General features: G+C 39.0%; 1 pseudogene; it reads right to left on the minus strand.

Moving 5' to 3' along the window:
• Positions 1-10,264: 10,264 nt before the first annotated feature.
• LOC121796631 lies at positions 10,265-12,803 on the minus strand (annotated as a pseudogene).
• Positions 12,804-12,827: the final 24 nt, after the last annotated feature.

Here is a 12,827-nt window from a genome sequence, read left to right on the forward strand (position 1 = left end):
TATGCATTATTTTTTCCCTTGTTATATGATTATACATTCTGGGGCATTGTCGCTCTCTTTATGTGAACACCTTGTTTTCTGAAATGATTTATGCATTATTTTTTCCATTGTTATGCGATTTTACATTCTTGCCTCCGGGGCATATTGAGGTTAGCGCTATATTTTTATTTCATATAGTTTTATTCATTTAATTGTTTATTCGTCCTGGAGTCCATTCATTATGTCCAGGATAGGATTCTGTTATGTCCTGAGTTCATTGAAAATTGCAAAAATTGCGCCCAATTTTGGCTTTTGCACGGAAGATGGTCATTTTGTGACCCGCCAAACTCCTCCTCACTTTTTCTCTCTGACTAACCTCGTGCTCTTGTACGGCTTTTTTTGTGCTTGTTAGAAATGAGCTCTGGTGGTAATGAAAAAGTGGCCAAGCTATTTGATGACGTGCTCGTAAGTGTTGATCACTCTCAAAATTGCCGCATGTCCAAGAGCTTGTCTTGCTTGTTGACAATAATGCTTTATGTTTTCTTTTTGTAGGATTGTTTTGATAGAAAACAATGTGAACAAGGTTTGGAGGTTGTTGAATCCATCTTAAATGAATCCCCTAGCCATATATGGTATTTCGTATATTTTTTTTTTGTAAGAGCTATACTTATGATTGTTTGATGTTGTTTTAGCTCGTCAAGCAGTGATTAAATGTTGACCTCTCTGATTTTGCTCTCCCCTTAGTCCCCTACCATCATTGACATTATCACTTTGTCGATTATTTTAAATTTAATTTTTCATTTGTGCAGGCGAACCCCACGTGTTCTTTTTCCTGGCAGATATATAGTCTTCTATATAATTCCAAAAGAGATTACACGAATGCACATAAGTGCATGGTTCTGGCAGTAAAAAGTGACGATTCTAACTTCCTCTATCTTAGGCAACTCTCTTTTTTAGTTTTATTTTTGGAGATGTGAACAATGTTTATTCCATTGTGTTGAAATTATATTATTTTTGGTTTTATTTTTCAGTTTTGAAATTATATTTTTCGGCATACACGTATTCGAAATAAAATAAAATTTCGTTATATTGTACCAAAGTTCGGTACGATATGCCGAAATTTCAATACGGTAACGGTATAGATATTATCCCTACCGAAATTTTGGTATACCGAAATTCGATATACCGAAACTTTCGATATGGTAAAAATATGAAATTCTTTCATATCAATATTTTTGATACGATAACGATACAAAATTTTTGATACAATATACCGTATCGACCCAACCCTAAATAATGCATCAAAGGCCGAATAGAGGAGTCACAATCATGGGTCATTGCTCACCACGATTGAAAATCTTTGTAGACATTTTCGCATATTTTAACAAAAATAATTTACCCCAAAACTATATTTTCAGATTTCATAATTATAAAACCAGGAATGTAGTCAAATGCAAACTCTATTGTACAAATTTCAAACTATGATCTGGACCGTTAAAAAATGTCAATAGATTACCAAATATCAGCAACAGAAAATATCAACACAGTGTCAATGGTTGACACCGTGTTGACATTGTGTTGATATTGTGTTGACATTGTATTAACATTGTGTTGACATCAAAATTTTGAAATTTTACACTGTGTTGACATTATGTTGACGTTGTGTGGACACTGTGTTGAAAAGTTTGGAGTTTGTACAATGTATGATTAAATTTTATCACTACCCTATAAAACCATAACTATGTGATGAAATTTTAATTCAAATAAATTACGGCCCAACAACTAACAATAAACTTAAGCGGGCCGTGATTTAAACAAATAATCGACCCAATAAAAAACCGTAACTTTTACGGCGTCGTTTTTCTATAAAAAAATAACATAACATAAAATAAATAATATTGCTACTGTTATAAGTTGAAGCTCGTTTGATCAAGAACAAGAAGAACAATGCAACACGATTTTACGTGGTTCGGTTTTGACAAACCTACGTCCACGGGCAATATTGTGTTTCACTCTTTATTGATGAATAAGTGGTGGAAGATTACAACTCAAGAACACAAGTATCTAACACTCTCAACACCTCTAATCTCACTTTACAACCGAAAAGCTAATCAAGTGAAGAGGATGATACTCTCTTGAATTCTCACGCATGAAGTGTGTGTTGTGATCTCTGCGTATTGTTTATATACTGGGCTACGCAGCGCGCTTTGATCCTCTCGACCTCAGCTCCTTCACGTTCCAACTTCATAACCGAATGTTGGTTGATAACTTCCCAACAACCTTCAACAAACTAACCATTCTTTAGCTCATCTTCAGCCATCCATCTCCTCCTTCGATATCCAACGGCTATGCAAAGATGATGCATGGTTAACTTCTAACAATCTCCACCTTAATCATGTCATCAACTTTGTGAACCTTGCCAAATCTCTGTCTGAATCATTCTTGGAGACCCACCAGCCTGAGACAATATCTGAACTTCTCAGCTAGCAATGGCTTGGTCAGCATGTCCGCAACATTGTGATCGGTTGAAACTTTCACCATCCTCACTTCTCCTTTCTTGACTTCGTCTCTCACAAAATGCATCCTCACATCAATGTGTTTGCTCCTCTCATGGAAAACTTGGTGCTTTGCAAGTGATAACGCACTACTACTGTCACAATATATGTCCACAGCCTCCTGCTTCTCACTAAAGTCTTCCAGAATTCCTTTCAACCACTTGGCTTCCTTTACCGCTTCTGTAATTGCAATGTATTCAGCCTCCGTCGTTGAGAGAGCTACTACATGTTGAAGTCCCGACTTCCAGCTTATAGCAGTACCATACAAGTTAAAAACATAACCAGTTTGGGACCTTCGATTGTCTCTATTTGATGCATAATCTGAATCACAAAAGCCTACGAGGGCTCCACCTTGATGAACATTCTCTGACTTGTAAACCAGTCCAAATTTTGAAGCACCCTTGACGTACCTCAGCAGCCATTTGAGTGCAACCCAGTGATCTCTTCCATGATCTGCCATGAATCGACTAGTCACACTTATGGCTTGGGCCAAATCTGGTCTTGTGCACAGCATTGTGTACATGACACTCCGTATGATGTTCGCATATGGGATTTTACTCATCTCCATCCTTTCTTCATCCGAACTCGGCCTTTGTTCCATGCTTAGCTTGAAATGGTTGGCAAGAGGAGTGCTCACTGACTTTGATTCATTTATCTGAAATCTCACCAGCAGCTTCTCAACATAATCAGTCTGAGCCAATTTGAGCTCCCTTTGTTTTCTATCTCTGAATATATCCATCCCGAGTATCCTTCTTGCCTCCCCCAAATCTTTGATCTCGAACTTCATTTCCAGAGACTTCATCAATGCTAGGAGCAGCTACTAGCATATCATCCACATACAAGAGAAGGAAAGCCACAACAACTCCCTTACTTTCCTTGATGTACACACAACTGTCAAAGTGTGATTTTCTAAAACCCATGGTGGAAATGTGTTCATCAAACTTGATGTACCACTGCCTACTACTTTGTTTCAACCCATAAAGGCTTTTCTTCAGCAGGTAAACCATATCCTCATTGCTCTTCACTGCAAAACCCTCCGGCTGCCTCATATAGATGGTTTCCTCCAAATCTCCATGAAGGAAGGCTGTTTTAACATCCAGTTGATGTAGTTCACAATCATATCTTGCAACTAAGGCCAGTAGGATCCGAATGGATGTATGCTTGACTACCGGGGAGAACACCTCATTGAAGTCCACCCCTTCTTCTTAAGTGAAACCTCTAGCTACGAGCCTAGCTTTATATCTGATGCTCTCTACCTTCCCCACTTCAATCTTGCTCTTGAAGATCCACTTGCAGCTGATCAGCTTCTGGATACTAGGATTCTTGACCAAAATCCATGTCCAATTATTTAATAGAGAGTCAATCTCTTCCTTCATGGCTCTGACCCACATTTCTTTGTTCTGCTTTTCATAGCTTCTGAGTATCTTGCTGGTTCTGAGTGCTCTATGACTTCAACAACACATAAAGCAAAAAAACTCATCTCATAGTCATTGAATCTTGATGGCTTTCTCACTTCCCTCCTGGCTTTGTCTCTGGCCAGCATATATTGGCTGTTGCTGCCTTGTTGAGTCTCATGCTGCTCAGCTCCAGTCACATCATTTGGGGTCGAATGCTCACTCTGAACACTCCTTTCCTCAGCTGCTGTGGAGGTCTCAGCTCCACCTAGATCAGTATCCTCAAGAATCACTGACTGCTGCTAGCTGCCATCAGCTTGCTGATCACCTTTCAGATATGTCATGTTGGACTCATCAAACACCACGCCCCTGCTGATGATAACTTTTTGATTCCCATTCTCAGTGCACCAAAGCCTATAGCCTTTTACCCCGGGCTGATACCCTATCATCACACACTTCAAAGCTCTTGGATCCAATTTTCCTTGCTTGCAATGAGCATATGCTCTACACCCAAAAACTCTTATCTTGCTGTAACTTGTATCCCTTCCATACCACCTCACATTAGGAATCTCATTCCCTATGGCAGATGATGGTGAATTGTTGATCAGAGTTGCTGCAGTGGTGACTGCTTCACCCCAGAAAGCTTTGGGCAGTCCAGATGAAAATAACACGCATCTTACCTTCTCAAGAAGTGACCTATTCATCCTCTCAGCCACACCATTCTACTATGGGTTGGCTGGTACAGTTCTATGCCTTTGAATGCCTCTTTCCTTGCAATATAACTCGAACTCAGTAGACAAGAATTCCAACCCATTATCTGTCCTCAAAATCTTGAGAAAACTTCCCTGCCTTAGCTTCATTTCTTGGCACCAATCTCTGAATTTCTCATAAGCTTGTGACTTTTCTTTTAGAATGTAGACCCACACCTTCCTTGAAAAGTCATCAATGATGGACAAGAAATACTTCCCTCCACCCATGGTACATGTCTGTGCAGGGCCCAGAGATCTGAGTGGGCATAATCCAATATGGCCGGCTGCTTCTTGCTTTTTCCCAGAATGCAATATTCACAATCATGCGGTGCACTTGATTCATCAGCTACTATAACTCCTTTCTTAACCAGTTGCATCAATCCAGATACGCCAATATGGCCCATTCTTTTATGCCACAATACAAGGTCAGATTTAACAACAACATTTAAAGATCCAATAACAGTCTCAGCAAGAAGGTAGTAGAGGCTCTTTCTTCTCTCAGCAATCATCAAAATTATTCCATCTTTTGACACAGTCATGCATCCATTCTTAGAGCTAAACATGTATCCTTTTGATTCAAGCATACCTAATGATATGAGGTTTCTCTTAATATCAGGGATATACCTGACTTGGGTGAGGATCTTGATGGCTCCACCTTCTGTCTTGAGTCTGATATCCCCAATTCCCTTTACATAGCACACTTGATCGTTCCCCAATATCACTGAGCCATCTGCATCTGCAAGATTTTCGAACCACTCTTTGTTGGAACAAATGTGAAAGCTGCAACCCGAGTCCATTATCCAAGACTTCTCAATTCCTGACTCCATCACATTCATTACATGTGCTTCCTCATTTTCTGCGGCTAAGTCAGCTTGATTCTGGGCAGTCTTGTCTTCACCTTGCTTCTTCTTCCAAGAATAGCAATCCTTTTTAATATGGCCAGGTTTCTTGCAGTAGTGGCAACTTCTTGTTTCTTTTGCAGGTGCATCGGCTTGCTTCTGATATGGACCCTTATTCATTTGATAGGGCTTCTTCTTTTTTCCCTTGTTGTGTGCCTTTATGTTTAAAGACTGACTGGATGAAGAATCTTGAGTTGAGCTTGCCTTTCTAAGCTCCTTGGACTTCATAGCACATTGGACTTCTTCAAGTGTGATAGTCCTTTCCCTGCCATAGAGCATAACATCCCTACGATGATCAAAACTTTTCGGCAAGGCGCTCAACAAGATGATGGCCTTGTCCTCATCTTCCAACTTAACATCGATATTCTCCAAATCATCCACGGATTTGTTGAATTCCTCCAGCTGCTCAACGATGGATCTATTCTCCACAAATTTGAAGGAATACAGTCTCTGCTTCATGTACAGCCGGTTTGCCAATGACTTGGTCATGTACAAGGACCCAAGTCTCGCCCATACCCCAGCTGCGGTGGTCTCCTTTGACACCTCTCGAAGCACATTATCGGCCAACGAAAGGATGAGAACACTATGAGCTTTATCCATCATCTCTTGCCGCTTCAACACCGCCTTTTCATCGGCGTCCGCGGCTTGCTCCTCCTTATCCGCTCCGTCCTTGATCACATCACCCAGACCCTGTTGGATGAGCATAGCGCGCATCTTAATACGCCACAACCCGAAGTCATTCTTCCCTGAGAATTTCTCCATGTCGAGCCTTACTGAGCTCATTTTTCCAGACTCAGCAACCCGCTTCAATTGGTCGATGCAGAGGGCGATTCGAACGAAGAGAGCTCCAATCGAGGGAAAAAGAGAGATCAAGAAAACGCGATCCAATCGATTCCCACAGACGGCGCCACTTGTTATAAGTTGGAGCACGTTTGATCAAGAACAAGAAGAACAATGCAACGCGATTTTACGTGGTTCGATTTTGACAAACCTACGTCCACGGGCAAGATTGTGTTTCACTCTTTATTGATGAATAAGTGGTGGAAGATTACAACTCAAGAACACAAGTATCTAACACTCTCAACACCTCTAATCTCACTTTACAACCGAAAAGCTAATCAAGTGAAGAAGATGATACTCTCTTGAATTCTCACGCATGAAGTGTGTGTTGTGATCTCTGCGTATTATTTATATACTGGGCTACGCAGCGCGCTTTGATCCTCTCGACCTCAGCTCCTTCACGTTCCAACTTCATAACCGAATGTTGGTTGATAACTTCCCAACAACCTTCAACAAACTAACCATTCTTTAGCTCATCTTCAGCCATCTATCTCCTCATTCGATATCCGACGGCTATACAAAGATGATGCATGGTTAACTTCTAACAGCTACGAACCAATTGGCACCTTCCCATACTCTAATTTTTATCAACCATTCAAGAAAAAGGCACCTTCCAAAAACCAAATGAATTTCTTGATGTCTCAATTTTATTAATGATAGAAATCCATGGGTTCCATCCTAAAACCAATTGGTGATAGAAGGAGAAGCCCATGAGACTTATATAGTGGATTAAGCTCTTTGTGTACACCGATATGGGATATTTTTTATGTTCATTTTATGTTTCAATTGCCAACACCCTCCCTCAAACCCTTCAAGGTGAATCTTGGAGGGGTTGGACTTTTTTTATGATCGATTGGACAATCAGCCCAATTTTTTTCCGATCGGTTGGACCACTGGCCCAAATTTTCAGCCCAGTTATACTGCTGGGTCAGTCATTTTTTTGGTTTCAGCCCAGTTATACTGCTGGGTCAGTCAATTTTAGCCCACAATCGGTGACCCGCTCTGATACCATGATAGAAATCCATGGGTTCCATCCTAAAACCAATTGGTGATAGAAGGAGAGGCCCATGAGACTTATATAGTGGATTAAGCTCTTTGTGTACACCGATGTGGGATATTTTTTATGTTCATTTTATGTTTCAATTGCCAACAATTAATTGCAAATTATTTCGTTTTATTAGACTGTTTATGTGTTATTGTGCCATAGAAAAATAATAATTATAATGCAAAATGGTTTTATCATATAACTCCATATATGAGTTATTTATCCTACCATATATATTTATACTCCTTCCATTCCCTAAAAATAAAAACTTTTGAAATGATACCAGTTTTAATGAAAAATTAATAAAGTACTTAAGAGAAAGGAAGAGAAGAAATTAGTAAATTAAGAAAGATGAAGAAAAAAAGTAGTGAAATTAGTATTAGTGGAATGTGGGGAGCTATTTCCTAAAATGAAGAGTTTATATTTTTAGGAAAGAGAAAAAAAGGAAAGAGTTTTTATTTAAGGGAATGGACGGAGTATATATCTTGTGCCAATCCTATGTAACTCATGATATCTATCAAAATATAAGATAAATACAATATTTTGTTAAAAATATTATACTACTACTACTTAATTGGTAACAATTATTTCAACCTATGTCTTTTAGCTAAAAGTTGCAAACTCTATTATTGAAGATATAAGGTATTCGAATATGAGTATTGATGGGATACGAACTAAACAACTAAACCCTAATTGCGAGTCCAATAGCAGTGACGGCCCATCAGCCCAAAACCCAAGAAAGAGTATCAGTTCGGCACAACCAAAGAGTTCGGTCACAGCCTATAGCTCGGTAGTATCAGTTCGGCACAACCAAAGAGTTCGGTCACAGCCTATAGCTCGGTAAAAGCCGACCAATCGAGCTCAACTCTCAGATCGGCAAAAGCTGATCGGCAAAGTCCAGCAGTTCGGTCTCAGTATTCGACCGAACAAGGAGATAGTGGACCCATGCAGGATCTCCACGACCTCCATTACACCCACGATCTATTTAGTGGTATTAAGCAGTTATCAACCCCACTACCAGGGCTGCAAACCACGATCTTAGTTCGAATGTATAAATAGAACTTAGATCAGATAGACGAGGGTTAAGCTCTCTAGATCCTGAATCTTATAGCAAATCAGTATTGTAATCTGTAAGCGAGACCAAGCAATACAAATTTGCCCTCTCTTCTTCCCGTGGACGTAGATTTACCTCAGTAAATCGAACCACGTAATTTTCCGTGTTGTGATCGTTTATTACTTGCATTTATTCCCATCAAAAATTCGCGACATCATCAAGTATATAAACAAAGAAAAAACTTTCCTTATAGATTATTTGAATATGAGTACATAAAACTAAGAAAAAACTTTCCTTATAGATTATTCAATCTTATGCAAATATGACTTGGATTCTCAATCCTCTTCCAATCGTAATTCGTAACAATATTTCCTTATAGATATTCTTGGTAGTTATATAAAATATTCAACTATCATAATTAAAATCATAAAAAAATGTCGTGGAAAGCCCGATGTTCAACTCGAGAAATCGAACTTTCGAAGACGAAGTTGCACAATCACCACAATCAAATTACACGTCGCTGAGAGATCTCAAGGTCGTATCATCAAACGAGCCAGGTTTATGGCTTAATACGGGCAACCCTCTATTGAGACCAGCGACGATGCTGTACGGACAGACCAGGGCTCCTCCGCCGCTCCGAAGATCCTCGAGCGTGTGTTTTTCTTCAAGGGTTCCGAGATGGATGAAGGAATTTATGTGGAATTGTTTTGGATTTAACATTGATTTGAGTGATGAAGGAATTTATGTGGAATTGTTTTGGATTTAACATTGATTTGAGTGTATAAAAGTAAGGAGTACTGGTTTATCATCGTGTTTGTTTATTGTGTTGGAAGTTGGAAATAGTGTTAGGTTAATTTGAAGTCTATGTAGAAACAATTGTATGTAAAGTTGCATGATTTCGGTATAACCAACAGAAACATTAATTTTTTATGAAAATTTCGACTTCTTTAGTTATTAATTTGATGTTGGGAAATAATGGAGTCTCTAGTCACAAATTTATGATACACGATATTGTCAATTTATTGGTTTGAACATATGCGATTTGGATGTTATTAGATTTTTCATAAAATTATTTTTAATGTACTAATAGATAACTTTTTTCTGCGTGATAAACTATAGTAGTAGTATTATTTGTTTATGGTAAAAATAAAATGTGACTTTTATTGTGGGACAGACAAAAATGACAAAATGTGACTCGTGGGGTGGGACAGATGGAGTATTATATATTTAAATATGCTAGAATCCCAAAAATTAGGAAAAAGAATTTAAGCAAAGTTGGGAAATCATAATCCTCTTTGTACAACTTTCCTAATTTTCAAGATCTGATTATTTCCCCATTTTATTAAGGACTTGTTCACTTAATCATTTAGGAAAACTCATATTTATAACTAGGACAGAATTGAATATGGATGGCCCACCAATTAATGGATCAAATATGTTCATTCGGTATATGAGATTTGGGTGAGTTATCATGTGGGCCCCACCAATTCTGGTTAACTTTCAAGCATAGAATTGAAAATCACGTATTTTGGAAGTTTTAAAACTGGAGAATGTTTAGATGAATAGTGCGGGCCGTGTTTTATATATTGGGCTTCACAGTTTCATAACTTAAAATTTGAACACCCATATTTCACCAGTTTTGAGCCCAAAACTGATCAAAACCGACAAAGTGAACTAGTCCTAAAAATCAAACAAAGCCGGAATTAAAAATTGAGGAATGAGATTACTTTCTTGCCTCAAAGAAACATGTCATATATGAGCTACCTCAAGTAGGAAAAGCAACGTGATTTCTTTCAAAACTACGTTCAGCAAACAATCATACATCCAATCACATAGAGGTTCTTTAACCAAGAGATACATCTTTGCCGGCAGAAACTCAGCTATATCTTCCATCTCTTCCTTGACAAGCAGCTTTCTTAGCTTCTCAAATGTGTGCCTCCCTGGGCGGATCCCTCGTTCCATCATCTCCTTCATCAAGACGCAAGCTCCAGAGGCCTCGCCCTTGTCACACAGCCCATTGATAAGTTCCGTAAACGTGTGTAAGCTTGGAGCAAACTGCTTCCTCCTCCATATACCTCCACACCTTGTGAGCCACATCCAGCTCATCTTTCTCATAGAACATCTTGATCATCATCGAGTACGTGTCTGCATCAGGCTCACAGACTCTAGACAGCTTCCAGAACACCTTAAACGCCTCATCAGCCTTCCCACGGCCAATCAGGTTGTTGATGAGAATGTTGCAGGTTCTTGAATTGGGACTCCCCCCTTCTTGTCCATCTCATCCACAACTTTATAGGCGTTTTCGAATTTGCTCACTTTGCAGAAAGCATTGATCAAGGAATTATACACAGCCACATCGACCTTCATCCCATTTTTCTCCATTTGAAGGAATGTATCATTGCCATCCTCAATCCTATTCTCAACCCCATATGTATGTATCAGAACACTAAAGATAAAAGATGTTGGTTGGCATCCTCTCAACTCCAACTGCTTCGTCTGTGTGCCGCGCCTTGCAGAGGATGTCGACCATGATCCCATACGTGACAATATCTGGTTTGCCACCTGAATCAAAAATCTCATTGAAGATCTCTCTGGCCTTAGGTAAATTTGGAGCTCTCCCCCATCCTTCAACCAAAATGCTATAACTCTTCGAATCAGGACAGAACTGATCATTCTTCATCGTATCAAAAATCTCCGGAGCCTTCCTCACATTCTTCGACTTGTACAAGGTGCTGAGCAAGCCATTGAATGCGGCCAGATTAGGAGGCAAATAGTACTTCTTCGTGATGTTGAACGTGTAGACAGCCTCATCCACCTTCTGTGCCTGCACGTACTTCCTCATGATGATGCAGAACGTCTCGATGTTCAGCATCCCTTTGCCCCTCATGGCGTTCACGAGATCCTACATGACCTCGTACTGCCTTATCTTGGCCATTGACTCAATCGTAGTGTGGTAGGCTCGGACACTATGCTCGTAGTTTCTCTGCTTCCTGGCCCACTTGAAGAACCTGTGAGCTACCATCCCGGCATTCTCGAACCGCTCAAGAACCTTCTCAGCTACATCTTCGGAAACACGAATGCCGCTTTGATCAAGAACGGTGCCCGAGGCCTAGTCTGGGGTAGGACATCATGATCTTGCACACCCTTTTTGTTACATCAGATGATACTTGCACTGGCTCGCCAGAACTATGTGTCTATGCAGCCTGTCATACAACACAAACCTGAAAATGGCCTATTGTAGCAGCGATATCTCATGATCATGATGCCCGATTAAGTAAAAAGTCGATAAATTTACCACCTGTAGGAAGTGTTTGGCCAAATAATCACGCTGCTTAACACATACAATCACCTAGCAATTTTACCGAACAGATGGCATGCAAAACTATAACATACATTACAACCGCCTAGACCTATCCGTATACTACTTATTTGTCATTTGTTGATCTTGATCAAGCTATTAGCTATTAGCTATTAGCCATTAGCTCAGCTCCAATTGTCTATACAATTCGTCGCAGAGAAAGAGGTAGAGAGTTTTTCCCCACAATTTCTATGTAGTAGTAGTAGTAGTAGTAGTATGCTTTTCTTTAATTTACAAATCAATGCTCATGAAATTTGTAGGAGGAGTACTATATAAAGAATAGGTGGGCCAGTAGCAGGCCCAAAAGATGGACAGCCCACCAGAAAATTACCAATAAAATACACTAAATAAAAGTCATGGTTCCATTATGATTATCCATCCAATTTCTTGTTTTTGCTTTTTAGCTGTATGACTTACTGTATTTTATTTAGCCATTTAAATTTTGCACAATAAATAGTATATGAGAAATTAATTGTTTGCGCTTTCCTTTTTAGTTTGTCCCACAAAAGATGTCACTTTTCCATTTTTGAAAAAAGTTTCCTCGTATATTAAAAATATCACTTCATTCTGTCAGACGGAAGAATCAACATTCAGTGGAATTTCATACTTTTGATTTGGAAAATATACTACTTCCTCTATCTTATAATAAAAACACATTTTGAGTGATGATACGAGGTTTTGGGATATGTTTTTTGGTGTGTTAAACGAATAGAGAAAATATAATTTTTGTATATTAATGTAAGAAAAAGATTCTAAAAAATATGATATTATTTGTGACAATAACATCTACTACTACTACTTATTAAGGACTTTAGTATTATACTTATAATTATGATAGGGAGTACTAGTAGTAATTATATTTATCATTTAATTTTCTAACAACACGCGCAAAGCATAAGCCACTTGTGTTGTGTCCTTTGTAATCACCATTATTATAATTTAAGGGGGATTGAC

The sequence above is a fragment of the Salvia splendens genome, chromosome 3, assembly GCF_004379255.2.
Source record: "Salvia splendens isolate huo1 chromosome 3, SspV2, whole genome shotgun sequence".
Classification (NCBI taxonomy): domain Eukaryota; kingdom Viridiplantae; phylum Streptophyta; class Magnoliopsida; order Lamiales; family Lamiaceae; genus Salvia; species Salvia splendens.